Genomic DNA, 26498 nt, shown 5'->3' with positions numbered 1-26498 from the left:
TTCATGGAGTAGTTGTTAATAATGTAGATTAAATGTAAATGTGTGTCAGTTATTTAGTCATTACCCTGTGGATAACTCTCACATACACAAATAATATTTTAAAATTATTCTCCAGATCAGCAGAGAGTTTGCTCAAGTCATAGAAGGAAGTTCTGACCAGCATCTTTGTTGTTTCACTTCCTCTTTCTCATTAATATGTTTTAAAATATCCATTTGGCGACCGTTCCCCACTCACCAGTGGTCCCTGAGGCCTCCTGCTAGGACACTGCCAGGCTTCTCCTAGATTAGTCACCAGGCCTTTGTAGTGTCTTCTAGAGGAGTGACTCTGGAGGAAGAAGGGCGAAACGACAAAGGAAGACCCATCACAGAGCTGGCCCTAGTCTGAGTCACCCTCTGAATAGCGCAGGTACAGTGCGTGGCACTCAGTGGACCCTCCATAAATACCAGCTTAACAGACGTTGACATCTAGGAATTCAAACCCTCAAAGATTACGAGGGGCGCGATGCAGGGCCTGGGGGTGGGGCTGGGGTGGGGGTGCACGGGGCTTTCTGAAACACAGTCCTTGAGGCCCTTGGTGGAAAAAGTCTGCTTCTCCTCCCTGGAATGGCTGTTATCTCAGTCATGCCCTGCTCTAAGACGGACTGAATGTCAAGCCCAGGTCCAAATTCCGCTTTTGACCCTGGGGGCGTCTCTGGCAGGCCTGGAGCTTGGAGGGCGTGGGTGAGCGTGGAGAGCGAGGCGATAGCGAGGGGATAGCAGCAAGGGTCTGAGCCCCTGCAAGCGGCTGGCTCCCCGACTCACACCCTCCGTTTGCTCCAGGAGCGCGCACTAGATGGCGGCTCACGCAGGTGCAATTGGGCGCAGCAGCGTCCTAGGCGCGGAGCCAGCCTGACCCTGGTCCAGCGGTCCGCGGGAGCGCAGCCGTCTTCCTGCTGCTTGGCGCCCCTGAGCTGGAACCCGCCGTTTCCCCTGGAGGCAGCTCTGCCTTCTTTGACCAGCCCGGCTGGGACCTGGGGACATCTTCGGGACGAGCTGCTGGAACTCGGGAAGGCGATCCCGGAGGGCCAGTCCCTTCTGGACGCTGCGTGCGGGGCTTGTAGGTGTTCCCCAAGCTGCTTGGGGTCAGCATCTCTCAGTATCTCCCTTTCGCCCACCCAACGGGAAAGCAACGTGAAATCCCTCAGCTTGGTCGTCCGGAAGGACCCAGTGGCCGGGAATTCAGAGACCTGCATGGGGATCGGAGCCTCACAACTTTCAGGGAACTCCTCCGCACCGCAGCCACCTGTGGCTGTCTTCGTTTCGTCCTGAGTGGAACCAGTTGCCGAGGACTCTGAGGATTGCAAGGCCGCTGGTACAGACCCGGGGTGTGCGACCCGAGGGGTGGAGGGTGAGGCCTGCAGCGACCTGCATTGTGGCTTCCCTTTCCCAGGTTGAAATGCCATTTCTTCTTTCCTAGCCACTCAGGCTCCCGAACCTTTTCCTAAAGTTTATCAGCAGAGCTGGCAACCACTCCCACCTAGTCTATTCCAAATATTTTTGAATGTTTCTCCTTTAAAGAAATCAAATTTAGAGTCCACTATGTATCCTATTCCGTTAAAATGAGGTGACATATTCACTATTAAATTAGTTCAAAATATCTTTAATGCTAATATTTAGGCGGAGGAAACTGGGTGGCTCATGAAGGCTCTAGTAAACAAGGCAGTGAAAAGTGGGGTAAGTCTCTGGATAATAATCGTCAAAATACGTAAAGAATGTTGAAATATTCTTGGACTTAATTCATCCATTTCTAGTATGTTTCCCAAAAAGATAATCTGAAATCTTGATGAGTTATGAAGATCTTCATCACAATATTATCTACAAAAGAAAAAAATGAAAATAGCCTACAACAAGGCTAAACAAATTATGCTATGTTCGTTTTAAGTTGTTAGAGAAAAGGTAGAATAATGATGTCAAAATAATTATTGAATAAATCTTCATAAAGAAAGCTTGTAAGATGTTAATTTGCATGTAATAAGAGTACTACAGATTTTATTTTATTATTATTTTTTAATCCTCACCCAAGGATATGTTTATTGGTTTTATAGGGAGGTGCAGAGAGACAGAGAGGCAGCCATCAAAGTGAGACAAACATCAACCAGTTGCCGCCGGTATGTACCCAGACCAGGGATCCAATCTGCAACCTTTTGGGGCATGGGGCAATGCTTCAGTCAAGAAAGCCACCCAACCAGGGCAAGGGTATCACAGATTTAAACAAACAAACAATAAATAAACAAAACAGAAAAGAAACAATAGAAATATTGTCAAAGGGGAACAGGGAATTCTTGAAACAAATTGCAATATACACAAGGAAAAAATTACTCCCTCAAAACACAGGTACTTATTTATATAGATTATATTATTAATATTAAAATGTACTTAAGCTGATGCCAACAGTGCTATCAGGACTCACGAACATTGTGTACATTGCTAAAATTGTTCTGGAGGAAAATTTGTCAAATTAACTTTACTAGTGAAATACTTATTTAGTCTTCATTGTCTTCCAGGCACTGAGAAGTTTCTTTAAAGGCTGGGCACAGAGAGAAGGGTTTCGGTATTAGCACCCTAAGGAAATGTGACCTCCATTTAGAGTTTTACCATGGGAAGAATTGATGTTCTTGCTCTATTGACTTGAGCCCTCTCCCATGAGAAGAGGCTGATTGGACTCTTTTATCCTCGACCCTGAGTGAGAAACAAACCTGACTGATGGAGCAGACTTGAAACCCAAGTTCAATCAAGCCCAGGGGAATGGTGCTGAGCAAAAGAACTATAAACTGAAAAGTAAATCCTAGCTGTCGTAAGGCCCTGAAATTTGAAGGTTGTTTGTTGTGCATCATTTTTACTGCAGCAAAACCAGCCTATGTACACATACAAGAAAGAACTGCCCCCTACAAATAGCCTAAGCAACTTCCATGTCCTGCCCTAAAAACACGGGCAATAGTAAATGAAAAAAAATGCAGTTCACCTTCGACTACACAGAGGTGTGGGTAGATATGCACATTTAACAAATAATCACATAATACTTATATAATTGCACCTTGTCATAAGTGATTATAGGGAACCTAGCCACTTGGTATGGGGAATGTAACCCAGCCCCTACTCAGGCCAGTCTGGAGCGAGGTCAGCACATAGGATCCACACCCACAGATAGATTTTCCCATGGGGAATCAGGCCTGCATTGTACGTAGGCTGCTATGAGGCTTACTTTTGGCTAAAACTCCCTCACCCTGGATTGAGGCAGCAAACATTCACTGCATATCTCTAAGGCAACATCCTAAAGTCTATGGTAAACCTCCCTAGTATGGAGTGTAACCAGTTCAACCACTTTTCCCCTTGATCTGCAACATCTTTCTCTTTGAAGTAATTAGCAACATTCTTTCCTTTGTTATCTGTAAAAGGTAATCACCTACAGTGAACCTGCGCATAGTAAATGAGAACCATCCTCCATGTAATATACCCAGAAAAGCAATAAAAGCCCGGGCAGGCAGGGGTCAGGGCCCTCTCTCTCACTTAGAAAGTGGCCATGCCATCCGTCCCTTTTTCTCCACAGGACTTCTGTAGTTCTCGTGAATTTGTTTGTCGCAGCCACAACACATGGACCCCACAGGCCTGGGTGTGCATCAAGTGATAGCCAAGGAAATTGGGAAAGCATAGCGTGTGAAGATGAAGAGGTACAGGAGGAATTACTTTCAATTGGGAAATAGCTGAAAGCTCCTCCATATACATCCCATTAAAAACATGAAAAAGTAAGAGCTAGACAAGAAATAAAATAAAAATAAAAAAGGAAAAAGCGTATCAAGCCATGGCTGGCTAGCTTAGTTGGTTAGATCATCATCTTGATAAGCCGAGGCTGCAGTTTCAATCCCCCTGTCAGGGCACATACAAGGAGCAACCAATGAGTACATAAATAAATGAAACAGCAAACTAATGTGTCTCTCTCTTTCTCTCTCTCTAATCCCCTCATTCTCAAAGAAAGAAAAATGAAAAACAAAACAAAACAAAACAAAAACATCTCAGGCTAAAGGAATGAAATGAGCAAAAGTTAAGAGGAGCTTGAGGTCACTTGCACCAGGAAGCTCAGAATGCAGAAAACAGGGGACCGAGTGTGGGGGACTGATAGGGTCCAACTCATGCAGGGCTTTGCAGCTCATATGAGATGTTTGGTGGGTTTAATACAAAGCACTGTGCAACCCATGAACAAACACTTATTTAGGTAAACGTGTTAGTCTTTTTTAAATATATAATTTATTGATTTTGCTATCACAGTTGTCTCAGTTTTCTCCCTTTGCCCCACATATTCTCTGCCAATCCTCCCCCTTAGTTTTCTTGTCCATGGGTCATGCACATAAGTTCTTTGGCTACTCCATTTCCTATACTGTTTTTAATATCCCCTGTCTATTCTGTACCTACCAACTTGTACTTCTTAATTCCTGCACCTTTTCCTCCATTCTTCCCCTTCCCCCTTTCAACTGATAACCCTCCAAATGATCTCCATATCTGCCATTCTGTTTTTGTTCTCTGTGTTTGCTTGGTTTGTTTTTTAGATTCAATTGTTAATAGTTGTAAATTTATTGCCATTTTAATTTCCATTGTTTTGATCTTATTTTTCTTAAATAAGTCCCTTTAACATTTCATATAATGACTTGATGATGATGAACTCCTTTAGCTTTACCTTGTCTGGGAAACGTTTTATCTGCCCTTTGGTTCTAAATGATAGCTTTGCTGGATTGAGTAATCTTGGATGTAGGTCCTTGTTTTTCATCATTTTGAATACTTCTTGCCAGTCCCTTCTAACCTACAAAGTTTCTTTTAAGAAATCAGCTGACATTATTATGGGAACTCCTTTGTAGGTGACTACCTGCTTTTCTCCTTCAGCTTTAAGATTCTCTATCTTTAAACGTTAGCATTTTAATTACCATGTGTCCTGGCATGGTCCTCTTTGGGTCCATCTTGTTTGGGACTCTCTGTGCTTCCTGGACTTACTTGTTTGTGTGTTTCCTTCACCAGATTAGGGAAGCTTTCTTTCCTTATTTTTTCAGATAAGGATTCGATTTCTTCTTGTTTTTCTTCTGGCACCGCTATGATTTGAGTGTTGGCACTTCTGAAGTTGTCCCAGAGGCTCCTTACCCTATCCTTGTTATTTTGATTCTTTCTTCTTCTTTTTTTTCTGATTGAATGCTTTTTCTCCCTTATGGTCCAAATCATTGATTTGATTTTTGGTTTTATCCACTCTACTATTGGTTCCCTGTAATTTTTTCTTTATTTCATTTAGTGTAACCTTCATTTCTGCCTGGGTATTTTTCACTTGCTGTTGAAGCACCCCATGAGTTTCTTGAGTACCCTAATAATCAGTGTTTTAAACTCTGCATCTGATAGGCTGCTTAATTCCATTTTGTTTGGTTCTTTTTCTGGACTTTTGTTTTGTTCTTTCATTTAGGCCATATTTCTTTGTTTCCTCATTTTGGCAACCTCACTGGGTTTGCTTCTATTTATTAGGTAGATGTGATTTGACTCTCTGTCTTAGCAGCATGGCCTATTGTAGAAAAGCACACCAGTAAGTTGGATGGGGCAGAGTCTTAGGTAATCGCCAGGGTGGGGCAACCCATGTGAACCAGGTTGATGGAGTCTCCAATATGATATTGCCACTCTGTGGCTCTGTTTGCAGGAGGGCTGAGAAAGGGGACGATGACACTGCCTGGCCTCTGGAGTTTTGTCCAGAAGGAAGCTGTCCCCCAGCACTTGCCCTGATGCCAGACACTTCAGTTTCTCCCCTTGTGACACTGGTGCCCTTCCAGCTGCTGCCCTGGTGCTGGAGCCCAGAGAGGGTGAGTCTGCATAATTCTGAAGTCCGTTGTGGACTCTTTAAGAGGAGACTCCTGAGAATCCAGCAGTTTCTTACGCTACCCTAACCCACACTGATTTTTACAGCCAGAGGGCATGGGAGCTTATCTTCCTAGTGCTGGAACCCTGGGCTGGGTGGTCTGGTTTGGGACTGGGATTCCTTGATCCCAATATATCTCTCCCAATTTTTATCCATCACATGCAGGTGTGGCATTACCCTTTCCATGTTTTCAGGTCTTTACATCTCCTTGTGTTTCTGCACGTTTCTGTGTCTCCCCGCTCCTAGCCTACTGGATGAATGTGACTTCTTTAATTCCTTGGTTGTTGGACTTCTACCCAGCTCAATTTCTGACAATTCTGGGTAATAGTTGTTTTGTAGTTTAGTCATAATTTTTGCTGTGGTTATGGGAGGCAGCGTGCTGTGTTTACCTATGCCTTCATCTTGACCAAAAGTAAAAAACATACTAGTTTTATAATTATAACACATTCAGCCCTTAATATACAGAAGAACTTGAAATTTTGAATGTCTCCAAATGTGAGAATGTCCCTATAAAACTTTTACCACAGCTCATGTTATGGGAAGCTTCATAACACCATCGAAGAAAATACTATCCATTATCTATTTAGAAATTTAAAAAAGGAAACAATTAGCTCATGGGATTTCCTTTGAAATAAATGACAGTTATGCAATACAATTAAAATTATAATTTTGTCACACTTCTACTTGAGAAATTATATAATCATATAACAGTGAAGCTAAATAAAAGAGTGTGAGAGACAAAAAATGGATGTTTTTGAGTCAACAGAAGAGTCTCAGCAAATATTAACAACAAAACTATTGTAATTACACTATCTAAAAATCAAGTAGAAAATTTTTCTCATAGGATTTTCATTTATATAATATACATTTATAAAATGCTATCCAAAGGATTATAATTTATGAAGTTATCATGGGATCTATTGGGTAATTGCTTAAAAATGGTACTGATTTCAAGATAGAAAAAGTTCAAAATTATTTTAGAAGGACAAAAAATACTGTGTTTCTGTATTATTTTAGTGGACTTGTTGACAACAAAATATTGTAATTATACTACTTATAAATAAAGTAAAAAGAATCAGTTACTTATAAAAATCATCTTTAGATAATATAAAGTTATAAAGCATTCCCTTAAGACACTATATCAAACTTTCATTTCAGTCCACATGTAATCACTTCACTAATAACAATAAAACTAAAAGGAACAAAAATCAAAATAAATTTAGTAGAGAGAACACAGTGTCCCATTGTGGTTCTGGATCTTCAGAAGTAAGAATATCGAAAGGTCAAATTACCCAGAAACTGAAACACTTCTGTTTCAGGTTGAGTGGAGAGAAGACTGAATTTGGTGCTCGGTGTCAACACTGCTGTCAGTGGGGAATGCCCAGAGTCACGATGTGCCACGGAGGAGGAGATTTCTCGGAAGGCTTGTTCTTGCTTTGTAGAAGAGGGAGCAAGCCAGCAATCCTCTGTTTAGAAATTTTTCCTTGGGTTTTCCTGTAACATATGGCTTCTTTTGGGAGGATGAGTTGAAACATAGAATCCTGATTTAGACAGGAGGGTTAAATCAAGGAAGGCCCTTAACATCTGTCATGCGAGAGCAGAGCACTAGGACAAGCTATCTTTGTCTTGTGGAAGAGATACCATCTCTCATTCTCTGGGGTCCTGATTGCATGGGGGTGGCATCTGGTCCCTGCAAGCCATGGAACTCTGGATTCCTGCCCCAAGATGACATCTTGTACCTCCACCCTTGGGATCTGCTCATCTAGAGAGTTCCATGGTGGCTCTAGGGCCATTGCCAAATGCACCATTCAGAGCATTAGGGATATAAAAATATTTTCAAAATGTTTTAATTAAATTCTAACTAAAAAAACTGTCCGAAGTTTCCATTTTTTTCCCTTAAGTCATCCAAGTTACTTTCAACCATCACTATTCCCCACCTGTTATCATAAGCTTTTCTCTCATGAGAAATATTCTGACATTGATACTTCGCAGTGATTACTTTACATTTTTATGAAAGATTTTGGTTTCTATTTTATGTGTCCAGATTTCTACATGCATGGCTGAGGTTTTGAATTGCTTTGGAAAAATTATTCTGTGTGTTTTTGTGTGTGGTATTTGTTCTAAATTGAATACTTCATGCAAATGCACCCCCGTCCTCCCCCTTTTTTCACTGATGCCATTTAGGAGGACATGAAGTCTCTGTTGAAGCTTCTGCTTTCTACTTCCTAACTGTAGTTTCCTGCTTGCAGCAAAACTTCCTCAGTGTGTAGATTTTTGATATGATCTTTCAGTACATTGGTTTTTAATCTTTCTTTTAGCTAATTTAATATAAATTTGGTTTCCTTTTACTTCAAGCATTTTACAGAAGGGAATGACTTCCCTATGTCTTCTAGAACAAATTTTCACAAGCTTGGTAGCTTAAAAGCAACACAAAATTATTACCCTCATGTCTAGCTATCAGAATTCTGAATCCGTTTCATGGGGCTAAAATCAAAGTGCCTGCAGGGTGTGTTTCCTCTACAGGCTTTCTGGGAGAATGCATTCCTCATCTTTTACAGCTTCCAGAAGCCGCCTGCATTCCCAGGCTGGCAGCCACATCACTTCCACATCTGTTTCCATCATATTACCCCTGCTCTGACTCTGACCCTCCTGCCTCCTTCTTCTGAAGACCCTTGTGATTACATTGGGCCCATCCCAATAACCCAGGATACTATCTTCATTTCAAGATCCTTAACTTAATCAAATCTACTAAGTCTCTTTTGCTGTGGGAGTGACTTTCGCAAGTCCCCCCGAGTGCCACGGACAAAAGTGAATGTGGCCAAGATATGACGTTAACTGCTTAGGGAAGAGAAGTGGACATTCTCCCAGAGGGAAAAGGCCATGGGCTGGTGACCAGTTTCTCAGGGGAAAAAGTCCCCGAGCCCCCTGCTCCAGCGCTTTTATTGGGTTGCAATACACAGGAATACAGGGCAGCAAGGATCAAACAGTAGATAACATTTCAAAGAAATCTGAGGGCTATGAGTCAGAGTCTGTCAGGAACAGAGTTTTAGGGTTTCCTGCTCCAATCCTTAACATATGAATGAAAGCAGTCTTAGCAGAGCAGATTTCACAGGTTTATCAGCAAGTCTTTGTGATGCCAGATTTTTCCCAGGACACACTCTAGCAAGACAAGGAGCTGCAGCTCTCCCTATCAGGTATTCAGGCTTAAGGGGATTAGAGCCAGGAAGCACTTCTCCCAGAGATCATGGGGACTCTGGCTATGTCAAAGCTGGGAGGTGAGAGTCCATTGCTCTTTGTTGCAGATCCCCTCCCCCCCAGTCCTTCCATGAAGGCCTCCCAAGTGATGAGTCTGGCTTAGGCTGACCCCCGCTGTGAGGCTCTTACCCGTGGTTGACTTCCCACCAAGCTTTGGGGGCAGGGAGAGGAAACTGAGGCAGCATTTGCTACCAGAGACAAGCCTTGTCTTCTGCAGCTCACATTACAAAGGTCATCCCTCGCCCTTAGCCACAAGGGGTCAAGATACAATTCCTAAAATCAGGTAGAGCCGTCTACAACATTTTGCTGTGTAAGTTTCTGGAAATAAAGATACAGATGTCTTTGGAGAACCATTATTTAGCCTACCACAGAACGTTTTATTTAACCAGGTCAATCTGTTTCTTCTAAATGTCTACTAAGAAGTCTCTGTTTTCCGACATATTTGTTTTATGGTTGTGAGTTCCCACAGTCCATGTTGTCTTCACTAAGAACAGGACTGCTCAGCTTTAGCAAATGTTCCCCCAGAAATACGATTCTTCACTTGCAGAACTTACTCCTTGCCACTTTAGAGTTTTGTAGCATTACATTTTTTAATGTTCATTTTTTTCTTTTTCACTTTTCTACTTGTCAAGGCAGCTTTATGCTTTCCTTAAGATTGGCATCTTCATTCCAAACATTTTTACTGTTGTCTGTAGTTGTGCTTTCTTTTTTCTGCGGTGAAAGTAGTTTTTGTTGCAACTACTTGAAATTTTAAGTGTGTTGATGCATCATTGGTCATTGAAAGAGTATTTGTTGTTATACTTGCTATCAGCCCAAATTGCTCTAAACATTTACATTACTTTCTTTCAGTCTTTTTCTGAACCCAAATAAAGAGTTGGAGGCTTCAGGTCCTTACTAATAGCCTCCAGCTTTCATATTTCTATTAATGTGTTCTATTAAAGTCTGGTTGCCGTTAAAATTAATGTAATTCCTGAAATTTTCTTTTTATGAGGCTAAGCACCTCAAAGATGAGCTCTTTTTCTTCTGGAGGGCAGACACTTCAACAGTCAATTCTTTGTTCCTCTAACAGTGTAAATTACGGTTCTAGTCATGAAGAATCCTAATGTTACTAAAACTACTACCCTCCGCTTAGCCATCTGCAGGGATCTGGGGCTGGTCTGAGGTCTCTTGTCAACACTGTCACTGCCTGCTTCAGTCTCCCCAGAACCAGGCTGATGCAGAGTCTCACAGCCATCGGCTGACTCATTCCCACGGCCCCAGAAGCCACAGCTCAACCCCACTGTGTTGCTAGGCCAGAGAATGCTGTATATTCTGTCTGAAACCACGACAGTGCCCAATAGCCAGGGCAGGCCTTAGTGTAGGTGAGGAAGAAGGGGTAAGAACAGTAGAAGAGAACCTCTTAATATTCCTATCATGGAATAGACAGGGATAATATCACATTACTCCAGGAGAAACACACTAGGCCTCTAGAGGCCACTGATGCTGCTCTGGGTCCCCAGCCACCCACTCTTTCCTTGCCCAGTGCCCCACGAATTGGGAATCCATGTTCTGTCTCACATGTAAGCCATTCGCGGTCCCTGGTTGCGTGGCTCCAATGGTCATGAAGCACTGGTTGGATTTGCAGGTTGCCTACTCTGGCCGATATTTCATCTCTTAAATAATTTTTTTAATTATATGGCCTTTTTAAGGTAGATTTAGTAAATGAAATTACAGTTTTTGGTTAAATTTGTATTTTCTAAGCAATGTATAATATTTAGTACAAACATACCCCATGCAATAATTGTTACATATTCATAATGAAAAATTGCTTGTGGTTTATCTGAATCAAATGTAAGCTGGGCATCCTGTGCTTGTCTGGAATCCTTTGTCCGGGAGGCATCATTCTGTCCACAAAGCTAACAGAAAACTCACTGCTCACAGCGCCTCTCCCTGTTTTGTGCATCGGCGAAAAGGTTATGGAGGGCTCAGCAGAGTGTCAACCAGCTCCGGGCTGGAGCCAGACCACACCAGCTGCTTAGAGCTGATTGTGAGCATCATTTTCCAACCCTGTGTTCAGCAATGCCTCAGTGATAGCTTGACATGGGCCACAGTTGGCATTTACACCAATGAAACAGACAAACACGAGGAATAAAAGTCGTGTCTATCCTCCAACCCTCCAATGTTAGACAGTTAGTTGTTTTAATTTGCACTAGACTCATTGTGATCAATCTTCTTTAACCACAAACTCTGTCATTATTAGGTTGTGGAAAAAATCACAGAAATCATTTTTTTTCCCTTTTGGAGTAAAGATGAATGAAAAATACCATTGCCACCAGAGGTCACTCTTAACCTCCTGAATCTAGAAGCACTCAAGCTACAAGAGAAGTCTCCTCTTGGTACCCAGAGTAAGGAAAGACATTTTCTGCACCATAAAGCAGAACCTACACTTCACTCTACATTGTTAAACACTCACTATAAAGTTTCCACAGAATGCACACTAGTTTAAACACCAGTGTTACAAATAGTAGTGTCACTTCCGCTGGTTGTCAGTCACAGAAATATATAATATTCATTGCAGTCTCCTTCTTTCAGTGTTATAAAGGAAGAAATATTAAGTGAAGGAAAAAAACTACTTGATTAAATTTTAGGGTCCATACACAGTCTTGGACAGTGAATGGACACAGAGAGCTGAGAAAGCTTCAGTAGAGGTGAAACGCCTTGATGACCACCTGAGAAAGAAGAAGTAATGATTCATGGAATTTATCTCAAAACGTAGCTCTGCTTAAAACTGGCTCCGTTTAGCCTATATGCTCTTGAATATTTGTTATTTAATACAAGTAAAAGTATTTATGGGGCACTATCAGTTGTTTGAAACAAATAAGATGTTACTGTTTCCTGAAACCTGAGTCTAATGAAGAAATTATACACATATTTTCAATTAGTAAATTGTGTGGTTTCCATAAAGTCTTGTAACTTGTCTTTTTTTCTTGAATTTGTTGGCTGATTTATGGCTGAGATATCACATTGTTATGAATAAAAGACTTACATTCTTTTGGATGAAAGTATTAGAAACTAAAGAAGGAAGTAAATTATAAGATAACAGTCCCACGCACGACAAAGAAACTGACATGGGCTGACCAAGTGGGGGGTACGCCGGTACAGTGGGCGGGGTCAGCTAGGGCCTCTCCTGGGGGGAACCTGACCTGAGTCCTGAAAGAGGAGTGAAAATCTGAAGGAAGAATATTCTACGCAGAAGGTAAGAAATTTAAAAAGGTGGGGACTCAGGGATTCTCACAGAGATACGAATTAATGGAGTTAATGAAAAAGTTAAAGTGTAAGATTTGTTGGTAACCGTGTCTGAAGGAAAGCCCTTGCAAATGAAATGGGTGGCCCTGTTTAGTTAACTCTCTGCAGTGTGAACTGGATGGATTACTTTGTCGCTGGGTACAGTCAGTCTCCTGCAGGCCCTGGGAGGAGAACACGTGTGCCCCAGAGAGAACACGCACAGCACCCTTGTAGGATGGCAGCTTGCTCCATAGCACGCTGACCATCCTATCTTATGTCTGAAGACTTACTCCTCTTCAAATAACATAGAGAGCTTTTTAAAAAGGTTTTATTTATTTATTTTTAGAGAGAGGGGAAGGGAAGGAGAAAGAGTTAGAGAAACATCAATGTGTGGTTTCCTCTCACATGACCCCCACTGGGAACCTGGCCTGCAACCTAGGCATGTGTCCTGACCAGGAATTGAACCAGCGACACTTTGGTTTCCAGCCCATGCTCAATCCACTGAGCTACACCAGCCAGGGCAACACAGAGAGCTTTAAAACCAGCAGCTTGTACCTAACTACTCTAATGGCTAATCTAATGTAGTGCTGAAATTAAATCAAACTGAAGTTAAAAAACAACTTTGCGCAGTATTAGAAGCTATGAAAGATTTTTAATTTTCAAAATCATTGCAGATATCACTATATAAATCTATGAAACTGATAAAGAATTTTTAAAGTCACCGAAAGGATGAACTTAAGCTTCACAATCAAGTGTAAGTAGCTTTTAAAAGTATATTTAAATGACTTAAAAAATAAACTGTTTACCAGATTAAAAAAGCTAAAGAGGAATTGTCCTTAAAGAGGGTGCATCCTCATCATCATCATCATTTAGACCAGTTTCATGAATACTGCCTTCTGGAAGCAAGCTTGGTCCTCACTCACACTGCTATTCATTGTGCTGTGCAAGGCGCTGCTGTTGTCTCCCTGGGTCCTTGGTGCCTAGGATGTGTGCACACCTGGGAGGCGGAGATGCAGGGCCATTGGAGGGTCTGAGTGTCTTCTCTGGGGGGGTGTGGGCATAACCTGACTGAATAACTCGCCTGTTTTATTCATTTGTTCAGTTTTAAAATCAAATTGACATAGGCCCAAATTTTCTTTCCTTCCCATATTTGCTATATGGCCCTATACAAGTTATTTAACTATCTAAAATTCATCAGTATCAACAATAAAATGCTGCCACCACCTACATTATTTAATGATATTTAGGTTAAAGAAGAAGGCATGTCCACTGCTCTCAGTAAATGGCAGATTTGTTGTTGTTTTTAGTTATCCATTTACTATTCAAAAACTACTTATTAACTATATTTATGAATATGAAAATTGTGTTATATTTTAAGGATAAAGACAATATATCATATAGTTCATTTGTTTGATATTTTACATACATGTGCTGTGACAGTGATTTTTAACCTTTTTTTACAGTGATTTTTATCTCATGGCAAACATAAACTAATTACTAAATTTCTGTAACACACCCAAAATATATTTTGCTGATCTGACACAGAAAAATGGGTATAATTTTGATTTATTCACACTGGATGTCCATTATTCTGTTGGCTGTTGTCATTTTTTAAAAGATTTTATTTATGGAAGGGAGGGAGAAAGAGAAGGAGAGAATCACTGACATGTGAAATTGGCTGCCTCTAGCACCAGGGGACCTGGCCCACAAACCAGGCATGTGCCCTGACGGGGAATCAAACCAGCAACCTTTTGGTTCACAGGCCCATTGCCAATCCATTGACTCACTCCAGCCAGGTCTGTCTGTTTGTTTGTTTTGTGATAATCTAAGGGAAAAGAAGTCAGTGCTCTTGACTAAATAGTCATGCATTTTTAAAAAAAATTCTTGTGGCACATCCGTTGAAAATCACCTGTCTAATATATTGTTGAATTTATTGCATATACTTTCAGATATTATTACAAATTAGATGCTGTGTAGAGTATCTGCAGATTAATAACTATAATAATGTTATCTATCAGGGAGGAGCTGAGACCCAGAGAGAGCAGCGACTTTCCCAAGATGGCAGAGCTCATAGCAGAGCCCAGGTTTGGCGGCAGCTCTGCACAGCCAGCCCTGTCCTCTCCCTGATCCACACCGAGGTGCCTGTCCCCTCTGGCACACTCAAGAGTGGTTCGTTCCCCATGGATGGTGTGTGTCTTCAAAGATTAGTGTCCTGCTGTGTGCACTCTGTTGTGATCACGACCATGTACATATACAAAGTCAGTAAAAAGGTATGCTTAAAAAAACTAAAATCAAGGAGTGATGTTCTTTAAGTTTGCTTTGAAAGAAACAGTATGTATCTGTCAGATGCCTAGGGAGAAGGGAAGATGGGGAGAGCTGGGAAGTTAGCATGGTCTTCCCATCAGACGTAGTAAATAAGAAGCCTAGTTCTGGTAGTAGCAATAGCAGACAATTTTGAATTAACATATTTTTAGTGAAAGAAAGCTGAATACTGTTAGCCATTTAAAATCACTTATAACAGTATCTCCTACCCATTCATTAAGGCCTTTTAGGAAAGTGCACAATAAATTTTTATAGGAAAAACTGAATTCATCGTTTTTAGTAAAATAAGGAAAGAGAAGAATTTTCAAAAAGATTTTTATTTATTTATCTTTAGAGCGGAAGGGAAGGAGAGAGGGAGAGAAATATCAATGTGTGGTTCCCTCTCATGCATTCCCCGCTGGAAACTGGCCTGCAATCCAGGCAAGTGCCCTGACTGGGAATTGAACCACGATTCTTTGGTTCACAGGCCTGCACTCAATCCACTGAGCTACACCAGCCAGGGCAGAAAGGAGAAGAATTTTTTAAAAATTAGAGTTTGCTTAACTCAGTGGTTAATGAGGACAAAAGAGTTCATATTTTTTCCCTTTTTATAGTGTGCCTTTTGTTGTTGGTTGAACTTGCAAAATGAGGATTCGATGGCTGGTAGGACAATGTAACATGTTATGTACTTTTATACTCTGAATACTAACTTATAGGGAACCTATCTGTTTGGCGTGGTGAGTTAGCCCAGCCCTATCAGAAAATTGACAGGTGCGAGTCAGCACACTGGAAGCCAAAACCACAGATCGGCTTTCCTATGGGAAACCAGGCCTGCATTGTACCTAGGCTCCTTTGAGGCTTGCTTTTGCTAAAACTCCCTCACCCTGGATTTGGGCAGAATATGTTTAATGCACATCTTTAAAATGTCTTCCTAAAGTCTGTGCTAAACCTCCCAAGTATGGAGTGTAACCAGTTCAACCACTTTACCTTTTGATCTGCAACATCCTTCTTTTTGAAGTAATTAGCAACATTCTTTTCTTTGTTATCTGTAAAAGGTGGTCACCTGCAGAGAACCTGTGCATAGTAAATAAGGACCATCCTCCATGTAATTTACCCAGAAAAGCAATAAAAGCCTGTGCAGGCCGGGGTTGAGGCCCTCTCTCTCACTTAGAGAACAGCTGTCCCTTTTCCTCCACAGTACTTCTGTAGTCTGTGTGAATTTGTTCATCGAAGCCACAACACACAGACCTTGAGGGCTGGAGTCTGCATCACTAACTGGTTATGTGAAAATCCATGGGTAGAAATGTGTTGGTGCTGCTGGTAAAGGTATCACATGGTTTGTTCAAAATAATAAATGTCAATGACTGTGGTGCTAAGGCAAAACCAGTGTAAAATATTTTAGTTCAGAAATAAAATCATCAATTTGGTAATTCAGCCTATCACACACTTACTTGATTCCTACCCAGGTGAAATACTTTGAAGCTGCCTATTCTTATATACCCTTTGATCTTTTTTCTGGAAAAATCTTGAAAATGCCAAGTATTATTTGCTGTTATCCTTTCTTTCTCTCCTTTTGATAAGAAATATTACCAGAGCCTATTAATATGATCTCCCAAATGTACCCACTAGAATTTCCTGTTCTCTAATATAGCTAGGTTCTCACTGTTGTCAACAATTTTTTACCTCTGCTTAATCCTAGTTTATTTTCCAAATTTATTCTTGCCAAATTTGTCTCTTGTATTCAAGCTGTTTGTTTCTCTTCCCAACTCTGCTCCTTGTTATGGCTCTTATTCTACCATTTTACTTACCAAAGCTTTCCTGAATATGGTTCACCATCAACCACTTCTTCTCTAATGACTTATAATTTGGTTTCACATACGTCCTACTAAGTGAAGGGCAGCATAACATAGAAATTGGACCTGGGTGTTCACTGCAGCTTCGCTTTTCCTAGATCAAATTTGCCTCCTGTATAGAAGGGCAAGAGTGAAAATGCACTGCAGAGTTTCATTGGGATAGTGAGGTCAGATACAGTGTTTGAAGGATCTGTCCTATGCCTGGTAGAAACAAGGTTCAGAATCTTACATCATTGTCTTCCTTCTCCTCTCACTCATCTAACCATTCCATCTGTATCTCCCTCAGGGGTTCCTTCTCTCACTTCAGTGTCTTGACTATAGCTTTCTTCTCTCATTTCCTATAATAATTCTATTCACAACTAAAATTGGAGTTTCACTCTCTGCACATTTGACCCCACTATATATCTTCGATTCAGCAAACCTTGAATTTGAAAATAACATTAGGGATTACTAGATTAAACTTTATTATATCCAGAGACTCAAGTCCCAGACTGATTAGTTTACTTTTTTAGAAATACAGGAATGAATATAACCTCTGTCTCTTGACTTCTTGATAACTGAGCTACCAGTTCTGTTTTCAAAGTTTCAGTATCTCATTTTGAATAACCTGGTCATTTTGTATTTTTTAAAAATACTCAGAGAGTTTTACACTTTTCACCTCATTATCTCCCACCTTCCATTGAACTTACTGATACTCAGTAAATTTAAACACTTTCTTGGCTTATAGAATTAGTTGTGACTGAGCAAGAATGAGACCCAAGTCTTGCATTTGTTTCCAAAAGACTCTAATACTTCATTTGTAAGTTGTGATTACCATGCCTTTTACATGCTTTAGTCACTGTTCTCAAAGCTCAGAAAGTGATTTCTGAATACCACTTTATCCAGTTATAATTTAAAAGATTACACCCAAATCACATGCAAATGTATCATTAAAATATTTTAAGAAGCACACGGTTATAACCCATATTCACTGCCTAAACACACACACACACTTGAAGTCAAAGGAACCACGACAGTCTTTCTCTCTCCCTCCTTCTCTCTTTTGTCAGGATTCCTTTGCAGACAATGCAAGCAATGAGTTGCTATGTGGTAAATTATCTGAGGGGTAATTTAAATATCCAATTCCCAGACACTCTTATGTAGCTTTCAGATATATCTTAATGTGAAGCAATGACAAAGAAGTCTCTACGTGAGCTCTTATAGGCTGGTACTAATAAAAAATAGCTAACCATGGGGAGTACATTTGGATGTTTTATGACTAGGTGGTGTGATTATATGAATTATAAGTAGTAGAACCTGGTTACATTGTGATCAGCTAACCAGCTTCAATAAAAATTGTTTTTCTATCTCTACATACAATGAAATATAACATTCATTAACATCATGTTCTCCAAGTACACCTGCTATTATTTTCTGGATGGAAGCTTAAAGTAATTTTCCTTGAAAACATCTTTATTCTCCACAAACTGAAGTTGCATGTACTGTATTTCCATCACTTACTTTTCAATAAACATGATAAAATATTATATAATTTCAGATTATTTTATCAAGTGTATTACATGTATCTGTATATGTATAACATATGAATATTATTAGAAGTATAGTACCATTAATATAATTTACTTATATATTGATAACATTTTACATATAATTTATTAATACTTATCAAATATTAATTTATATCAATGCATGAATAATGATCTATGAACTAATTTATATGAAATGAATTATATAAATTGTATATTTAGCTTATTAATAATTATCAATGAATTAATTCACATTAATTAATTTAAAATACATAATTTATTATTATATATTAATCCATGTACTTATGAATTATGTAATCTGATTTATTACAACCAACGCATTGACATCAGGAAAATTATTCTGATGTAATACATTTTATTCTTAAAATGTATTATGAAATATGCCAGGAAAAAGTGGTGTCTAGGTCCAAATATTATTAATTTACACAAACACCTACACATTGTGTTGCAAGGAAGCAAATATGTTATTAAACTGCATTAATAAATGCATCCCAAGTTTTAAATAAAGCAGACAGTAGTCCCACTGTGTACCAAACATGGGTCACATCTGGGAGGGCATTGGCTCCAGATACCACATTTTAAAAGAAACATTGGCAAACTCTAATGATTTCAGGGGAAAGCAATGAGAATGTAAGACATTTGCTCACTAGAAATGGTAAGTGGAATGGCAGATAGTAAAGTTAAAGGGGAAAGTAACACTCAGGTGAGGGGGCAGTGAGGAGGCAAGACTGAGAGTCTGATAGGTATAGAAAGTCCCAGAGATATGACAGGTGCAGCCCAGTAATGGGGAAGTTTAAACAACAATTGTACAATTTCTATGGACAACTCATCCATTCATTTAAAAATACTTATGGAAAACTTACTATTTCCAAGCATATTCTAGATGCTGAGCATAGAATAAAACAGAATCTTAATATTATAAAAAGTTATTTTTACAGATTATTGTCAATAAAGAAATATGCCAATGAAAATTAATATATAATGCAGAAAGCTTATGAGGCTTGATAACATCTTCAGGATAAATATAATAAGCACATTGGTTGAAAAAATAAATATTTGAATTGGATTAACTGTGTAAGAATTGGTATTTTGGTTGGACTTGTTTGATTACCTCGTAATGATTAGCTGTTTATTTTGTATTACATCTTAAATGATCTGTTTTGTTGGCTATTAACAAAGAAACAGCTCGATGTAATGATGGGAAAGAATATAATTTAGCAATCAACATTCAGATTTGTTTTAAATTACATTCCCAGACACATGGAAATATTAAAAAGGAATTAAGAATTTTTCCCCATTAGAGTTTTAGTTAGAACCACTTCATTAAATGACAGTTTCAAAGTAAATAGGCAGGCAATTATGTGTCTCTACTAATCACATTGGCTGGTGAAATTGCTTCCTTGCCTCTTATTTCCAGTTAGCTCTATGCAATAATGTTATCTATAAGATAATGCTTCTGATTGAAAAAAAACAAACAAACAGGAAGGCAAATAAACAAATCTAATTGCCAATAACATGTCTACAACAGTCTGTTACAAAACATCTTAAAAACAACAATTAACAAGACGAACACTGCATTCCAGTTTCATTTTACTTTTTATTTCATTTCATTATTTATTCATTTTTGGTAAAAGGAAATGCTAGGGTACTCTAAGCTTTCATGCACATGTATGTGAAAATCAATTAATCACCCACAGAAAGACATTTGAGCAGATACTGGAGTATGAACATTATTCTGTAGCATGGCATAGCTCGGTACTCATAACCATGCTCAGGAAATGTCTGGACAACAAAGTGTGTAGTAAAGACTTTAATTGATCTGTTCCTTTTTATACCATAAATGAAAATTTCTCTCTTTCTCCACACAGAAGGTGGCTATATATATATATATATATATATATATATATATATATATGTATATATACATGGACTGTACAAATAACTATCAAGAATCCAAAAATGTGTGTTCTTTTCAAAAACTTTATTGTAGGAAGTGCTGTTGTCATGTTCACAGACATCAAATTCTCTCTCTCCCTCTCTGTCTGTCTCTTTCTCTATCTCCTTTCCAAAATAGAATTCAGATACTTCATACATACAAAATATACCTGGAATACCCATATAAATGCATTATAGAATAATAAAAAATTAAGCTTATGAAAAGCCAGTAAACACATTTTATACTCATATTTTAATATAAACAAACAAAAACCCAACCAACCAACAGAGAAACAAAAAATGCACTCCCTATTTACAAATGAACTCACTTTTGCCTTTGCATATGGATTTGTATGTGGTGTGGGTTTCACTTGTTAAAATTACATCTATCTAGCTGAAGGAAATAGTTTTTACTTGAATCATACCAAATATTAATGCATCTTTTCACTAGCCTGTTGATAAACACAAACCATTTTCTTGTATGCAGTCTTAGACTATATGGTTAAACCATATGTATTTATTAATTTGTTAATCAATACATATTCATTACACCCTCCTATATACAGGCATTGGATACATAAAGATAAATATTTGGTTTGTCCTCCAGAATATAGCTAACTGGCATATACATAAAAGTTAGCCCTAATATGTGAGGTCCGTCCAGAAGGTATCCATCCATGTAATATGATAAATAGAAATATTTATTAAAGATTCAAGAAACGTTGCACATAGGACAATGACATCACAGTTCTCTCCAAAGTAGGCACCTTGGGATCTCACACAATTCTCCCATTCTCCATCTGCTGCCCTATTGTATTTTCCTTAATGTCATAGACAGTCTGAAATCTCTTCCCTTTCAAAGGTGATTTTAGTTTGGGGAAAAATCAGAAGTTGTAGGGTGCCAAATCTAGGCTGTAGTGGGGCTGAGTCACCTGGGTGATTTGATGTTTTGCCAAAAAACTCTGCGTGAGATGTGATGTATGAGCAAGCTCATTATCATGATGAAGTTGCCAGTCACCAGTTGCCCATAGCTGTGGCCTCCTGAGTCATCTGAATAGTTTCCACAGAGGAATGTTCAAGCTTAACATGAACTTTCAGGCAGATTCATTGCTCTACTCACTCAGTCATTTTGAAAGTGACAGCCACACAGTACACATGCTCACTCAACAGCGTCTACACCCCCCACTGACTAGTACAGTGAAGTCTTCATTGTTCACAAATGCACATTCCAGTCCACTGTACTTGGCTGCCAGGTCAAATTGATGTTGTGTGAACCATTCTTGTTATATTAACAATGGCTGGACTTTATTTCTAAACAGACCTTGTATGATAAATGCTAGAAAGATAATTCTTTGATTTGTTTATAAAGCCAGAGTAAAGTTAGTACTGTCTGAGTAAGAAACAATGACAGAAAACTTAATATAGTGTTTTAAGAATAGGATCAAAGTGGCCACCCTGATAATTAAATTCAAATGCCTCATTTTACAGGTGGAGAAACAGGTTCAAAAAGTTACCACAGCCTGTGAAAACATATCTTGACTAGACGCCAAAATATCCTAACTTCACAAGGTTGCTTTGAAGAATAAATAAAGTATAATATGAAGTTTTTGTTACATAGCAAGGCATCAATAAACATCTGGGGGGAAATCTGTTGCAATGGAAACAGCATGAGTTTGGAATAAAACATACTTGGGTTAAAGCTCCATCTCCTTCTAATGTGGAATTTAATTTATCATTGCTTGGCCTTATATTACTCCTCCTTAATACAAGGACAGTCATTCAAATATCTCATGATCATTTAACTATATGAAAATTTATCATTTTAATAAAATTATCATTTGATAAAATTATATCATTAATCACTTAACATTTTATATATTTTTTAAGTATATAAAATTTCCTGTTTGGGGGGGAGACAAAAACTTGCTTAACATGTTGAATTATAGATGATATTTCTAAAAATATACCTAAGAGAATTAAGTTGTACATCATGAGAAATTTTCATGATTTTGTTCAGATTTTCTGGTCTCAGTGTGGAAATTGACCAGAGAGCAGAGATGCATGAATTCAATGACCAATGTTGGCATTAATAAAAATCTCATGAAATAGATTAGAGTGGGATTTGTTGACATTTGATGTGATGTAACCCTTTTTTATATCCCTAAACTCTTGGTATCACATGTAATATACTCATATGTGAGTAATTTTTGTTTCTGTTTTTGTTTCGTTTTAGTAAAAACTAAGTAAGTGATTAAGCTTTACATTTGGGTGAGAATGGAATGGGGCAGAAATACATATATAAAAACAGGACCCTGGGGATGGAGTCCATAAGCCTCTTGGGAATTTACTGACATCTTACGGAGGAAACTGAACCTCTACACAGCATGTAGATGAGAGTAAAATCAACCATACTTATAAATCAAAGGACAGGAAGTCCTCAGTTGTCATCTCAGTTGCATTTGATGTAAGGACTTAATGAAATAATGAATGTGACCATCTGGGTATCGTGGCACATTTTAGAATGTTTGCATAGACAATGGTGACCACTTTTTTTTCTTAGGCCTAGATCACTGGCTCCCTGGTCTCTACTAATCAGATGGAAGTAGAATCTGACCCCAGCAGGCACACTCAGATATGTTTTCCTAAAAATTCACAATAGGAACTAAAAGGGAGAAATTTAGTATTTATGTGTCACTTACACTAATCATTAGAGGTACAGACATAGCCTGATATATGGACAAGAAGAAGGAAAGACAGGCAGCAGAGCTAAAAAGAAGCATACTGACCAAAAAGAGCATTAATTTATTTTAATTATAACATCGTTATATTTCCTGGTGAAAGCATTCTCTTGTTATTAAGTGCATTAAGGTTTCTGCATCTAAAGTTCTGGTGACACAAAAAAATTAATTGAATAATTTATTAGAGGCAATAGTGATGGAAGTCACCTCCGTCCTCTTCCACTCTTTGGTTCCCAGACTCATTTATTCTGACTTTGAAAGAAAGAGCCCCATTCATTGTTTATAGGATGAAAATAATGTTCAAAATGTGTTCTGCATCATGTAGGACAGCACCCCAAACTCACAAGAGTTTTCCCAACTGGTCCCATAACTAAGTGTCTGATAGGCTTTTTAACATTCTATAAGGCAAGCAATTTCAGGGTGATGGGATACATGGTAAAATTGGGAAGTCTATCTACCTTATTTATTTTGCAGAAAAATGAGTTCCTCATACAGAAACAATGTTGAATGGAATACCATAATCATGAATATGACAATGGGTGGTGGTACTGAAAGAAGTATTGTGGACAAAGCAGACATATCCATATCCACAATAAGTGTATATTACAGTGAAGACGAAATTTTATCTTCTTCATGACATAGGGATTCCATGCAATCACTCTGCTGGCTAGTGGTTGCTCAGTTCATTAGAAAATAGAACCTTACTAGAAACTTAGCTTTGAACTCTGCTATTATAGGTTGGGAATAGAGAAGGAGAAGTAGTGAGATAGGGATTTCTAAAGGAGAATATCACATTGTCCAGCCTGTATATAACTTTAATTATGTTACCACAGTGGTACTTGTTTTTCTTATGAACTCTGGGAAAGGCTGAGTGATGCTCTCAGGATGGATTACAGTGTCTGCATGATTATTCACCCTCTTCTTTGTAGTAAGTGCCTTTGGTGAGCATTGGTGAATATAGATAAAGTTTTTTACTAGGCAGCCATCATAGGGAACTTACCAAGAGATTTGGATTGAGAGAAATGGGACAATGCAAGAGTAATACATGTGAAAAACAGGTGAAACTTCCTTGTGTTCTCAGACAGTCAAGAGAACAAAGACACCTAACTACACTTGTGAAAAGTGTTACCTACTAGCAAGTCCAAGAGCTCTTTTTTAAGTGTCACTAAGTTCTTTGGTCTAAAAATGGATAGTTGCACTTAAAAAATTCAGGAGTCTGCATCTTGATTCTCTTACAAGGGATACCTGGTGTTCCATGAGAATTCCTGTTCACAAAACATATATGGAGCACTGTTTAATTGGTGAGGATAATAAAGCCCAAACAAGAAAGCAGTTTATAGCATACCAATCGGGGTCAGAACTTTTTCTTGCTCTGGTTCTATATTAGTTTTCTATTTTTATTGTGGTAACAAATTACTGCAAACTTAGAGGCCTAAAACAACAAAAATTATGGTCTTATGGTTCTGTAAATCAGAAATTCAACCTTGATTGGCAGAGCTGCGCTTATTTTTCTGGTGATTCTAGGAGAGGATCTATTTTCTTACATTTTTTTAGCTACTAGAGGCCACGCACATTCCCAGTCTTGTGACCCTGTTCCTCTATTTTCAAAACCAACAATGCTGCATCTTTTTATTTTCCCATAGTTGCATCATCCTCTCATACAACAGCTGGAGAAGGTTCTCTGCTGTTAAGAACGCAGGGGATTAGATTGGTCCCACCTGGGCAATCCAGAATACTCTCAACTCAAGGCCCTTACCTTAATCATATTGCCAGAGCCCCTTGCCCAGTAATGTAATATATTCACAGGTTCCACAGGTTCCATTACTATCCATGGAGGGCCATCATTGTGCCTAATATCAAACTGCTTTTAAATGCTTTATAGTAGCATATTTTATGTAGTGCACATTGCTTCCAAAATGTAAAATACATTAAGGATCATCTCCTTCTGAGTTGCAGATACAAGACAAAGTAACTTATCTTTCACTTTGGAGTTAATATGTGGTCATTCTTCAGTTCCACTGGACTTCTAGAACCACGTGAAAATGTCAGATTTTTAAATTTTTATGAGGTTTATCTCTTCTGACATGCACACATCTTGTTGATGTATTTAAGGTATTTTCTGCTTCCTGCTCACCAGGTCTGATCAGGGCAAAGTCATAAATGTAGTGGGCTAATATGACATCCTGTAGGATGGTGCTGTGATCAGCTGCCAGGAGTATTAGATTATAATAGATAATTAGGAATTTGGAATTCTCTGAGAGTCAAAGAATAAAGTTTTACTGCTGCCTTTGCTAGGTGATGTTTAACAATTACAATTGGGGTAAGGAGGCACTTGACAGATCCAAATTTACACACTTAATGATAATGGATATGTTAATTTACTCTAGCAACGAGATCACACTTGGAACATCAGTTGCAATTATGTCTCTATCAACTTTAATTTAAAGTAGTTTAGTGCTATTTTCTATGACAATTATTTTCACACACTAAAGAGGCAAGTATATACAATGTTTTAAAAAATAATCTGATATCTTCCCAGTTTAAGAGCATTAAATTCAGGACCATCGTGGAAGACAGGACCAAAGGTATGGCTCTGAAATTATGTATTTCTCTCAAAATTATCAAACCAAATGTAATACTACATTTCTGGGTAAAACACAGATTAAGATGCACTGAAGAACTTGGAGGAGAGAGATCCACAGCTCAACTGGGTCCAACTGATGCATTTAGGCTAAGTCTTTATCACATCACTTCTGTAAATCATTTTCCTACTTTTGGACCATAGAGGCATTTTGAATCCACAGGAAATGGTTTCAGCTCAAATTCTATGTCTTATAACCACACCAAAGTGTGGGTGTTTTCCACTCTTTCTGTGCTTAGTGACCCTGGCAAATGTCTACAGGTCCCTTTGGGAAAGGTTAGAAGGATCATTTCTAATAAACATTTTTGGCAGATTTTCAGGGTCCTTCATTCAAGGAGCTTTAGGTATATGAATTGGCTGAGGTCTAGGATCTCACTGAGAAGCTGAGAACTTCCATTTTAATAAAGGAGATCAGGCTCCTCTTTACAAGACTTAGAGTTTTTTAATTGAAATTTTCAGTAGATTTTGCTGTGATTATTTGACCATATCAAAGAACCTTGTAGGTGAAAGCATTTTCACTACCATTACCATGCCAGCCCTACCATCTTTTTTTGTCATCTTGCCAACCTTGTCTCAGGCATTTAAATGATGCCACTCTTGGACCTCATCCCTGATAGAATTAGGAAGCCCATTCTGATAACGTCAACTGATGGTTCTAGCTATACACAGAGCACAGCAAGTATGGAAGTTTTCCTAGATGTACTGTACCAGTGCTTTTCTCTTGCAACATACTGGCGAAAGCAGTCTTCCGGGTCTTCTTCCTAGGAGCCATAGTTTAATAACACACACATTCCCACAGTCCCTTCTCCTAAAACCTTGAGATCCTTTCTTTTACATACACTAATACGTTTTGGCATCTGAACTTTCACATAGCACACTAATGAATTGAGATTACAGTCAATTACCTAAATAATTGTTGGAGCCTCTTCTCCTTGAATAATTAATTCAATAGAACCAGGACAACTATATCTTTAAACTTAGCCCAAACCAGTAATACAAATTTTCTTCTCTAGTCACTTCTAAGTGTATCTCCCATGATTTTGTCAA

General features: G+C 38.7%; 1 long non-coding RNA gene across 1 annotated transcript; it reads left to right on the top strand.

Annotated features, from left to right (window-relative positions):
* Nucleotides 1-867: 867 nt before the first annotated feature.
* Nucleotides 868-7716, top strand: LOC128627046 (uncharacterized). The gene is made up of 4 exons (XR_008391122.1): nt 868-1351; nt 2085-2147; nt 5702-5861; nt 7237-7716. It is a non-coding gene; the product is annotated as an uncharacterized LOC128627046 (long non-coding RNA).
* The last annotated feature ends 18782 nt before the right edge of the window (nt 7717-26498 follow it).

Source organism: Artibeus jamaicensis, unplaced genomic scaffold (genome assembly GCF_021234435.1).
Source record: "Artibeus jamaicensis isolate MK-2021 breed Jamaican fruit bat unplaced genomic scaffold, CSHL_Jam_final contig_3114, whole genome shotgun sequence".
In the NCBI taxonomy this organism is placed as follows: domain Eukaryota; kingdom Metazoa; phylum Chordata; class Mammalia; order Chiroptera; family Phyllostomidae; genus Artibeus; species Artibeus jamaicensis.
This window is presented reverse-complemented; position numbering and strand designations above follow the sequence as displayed.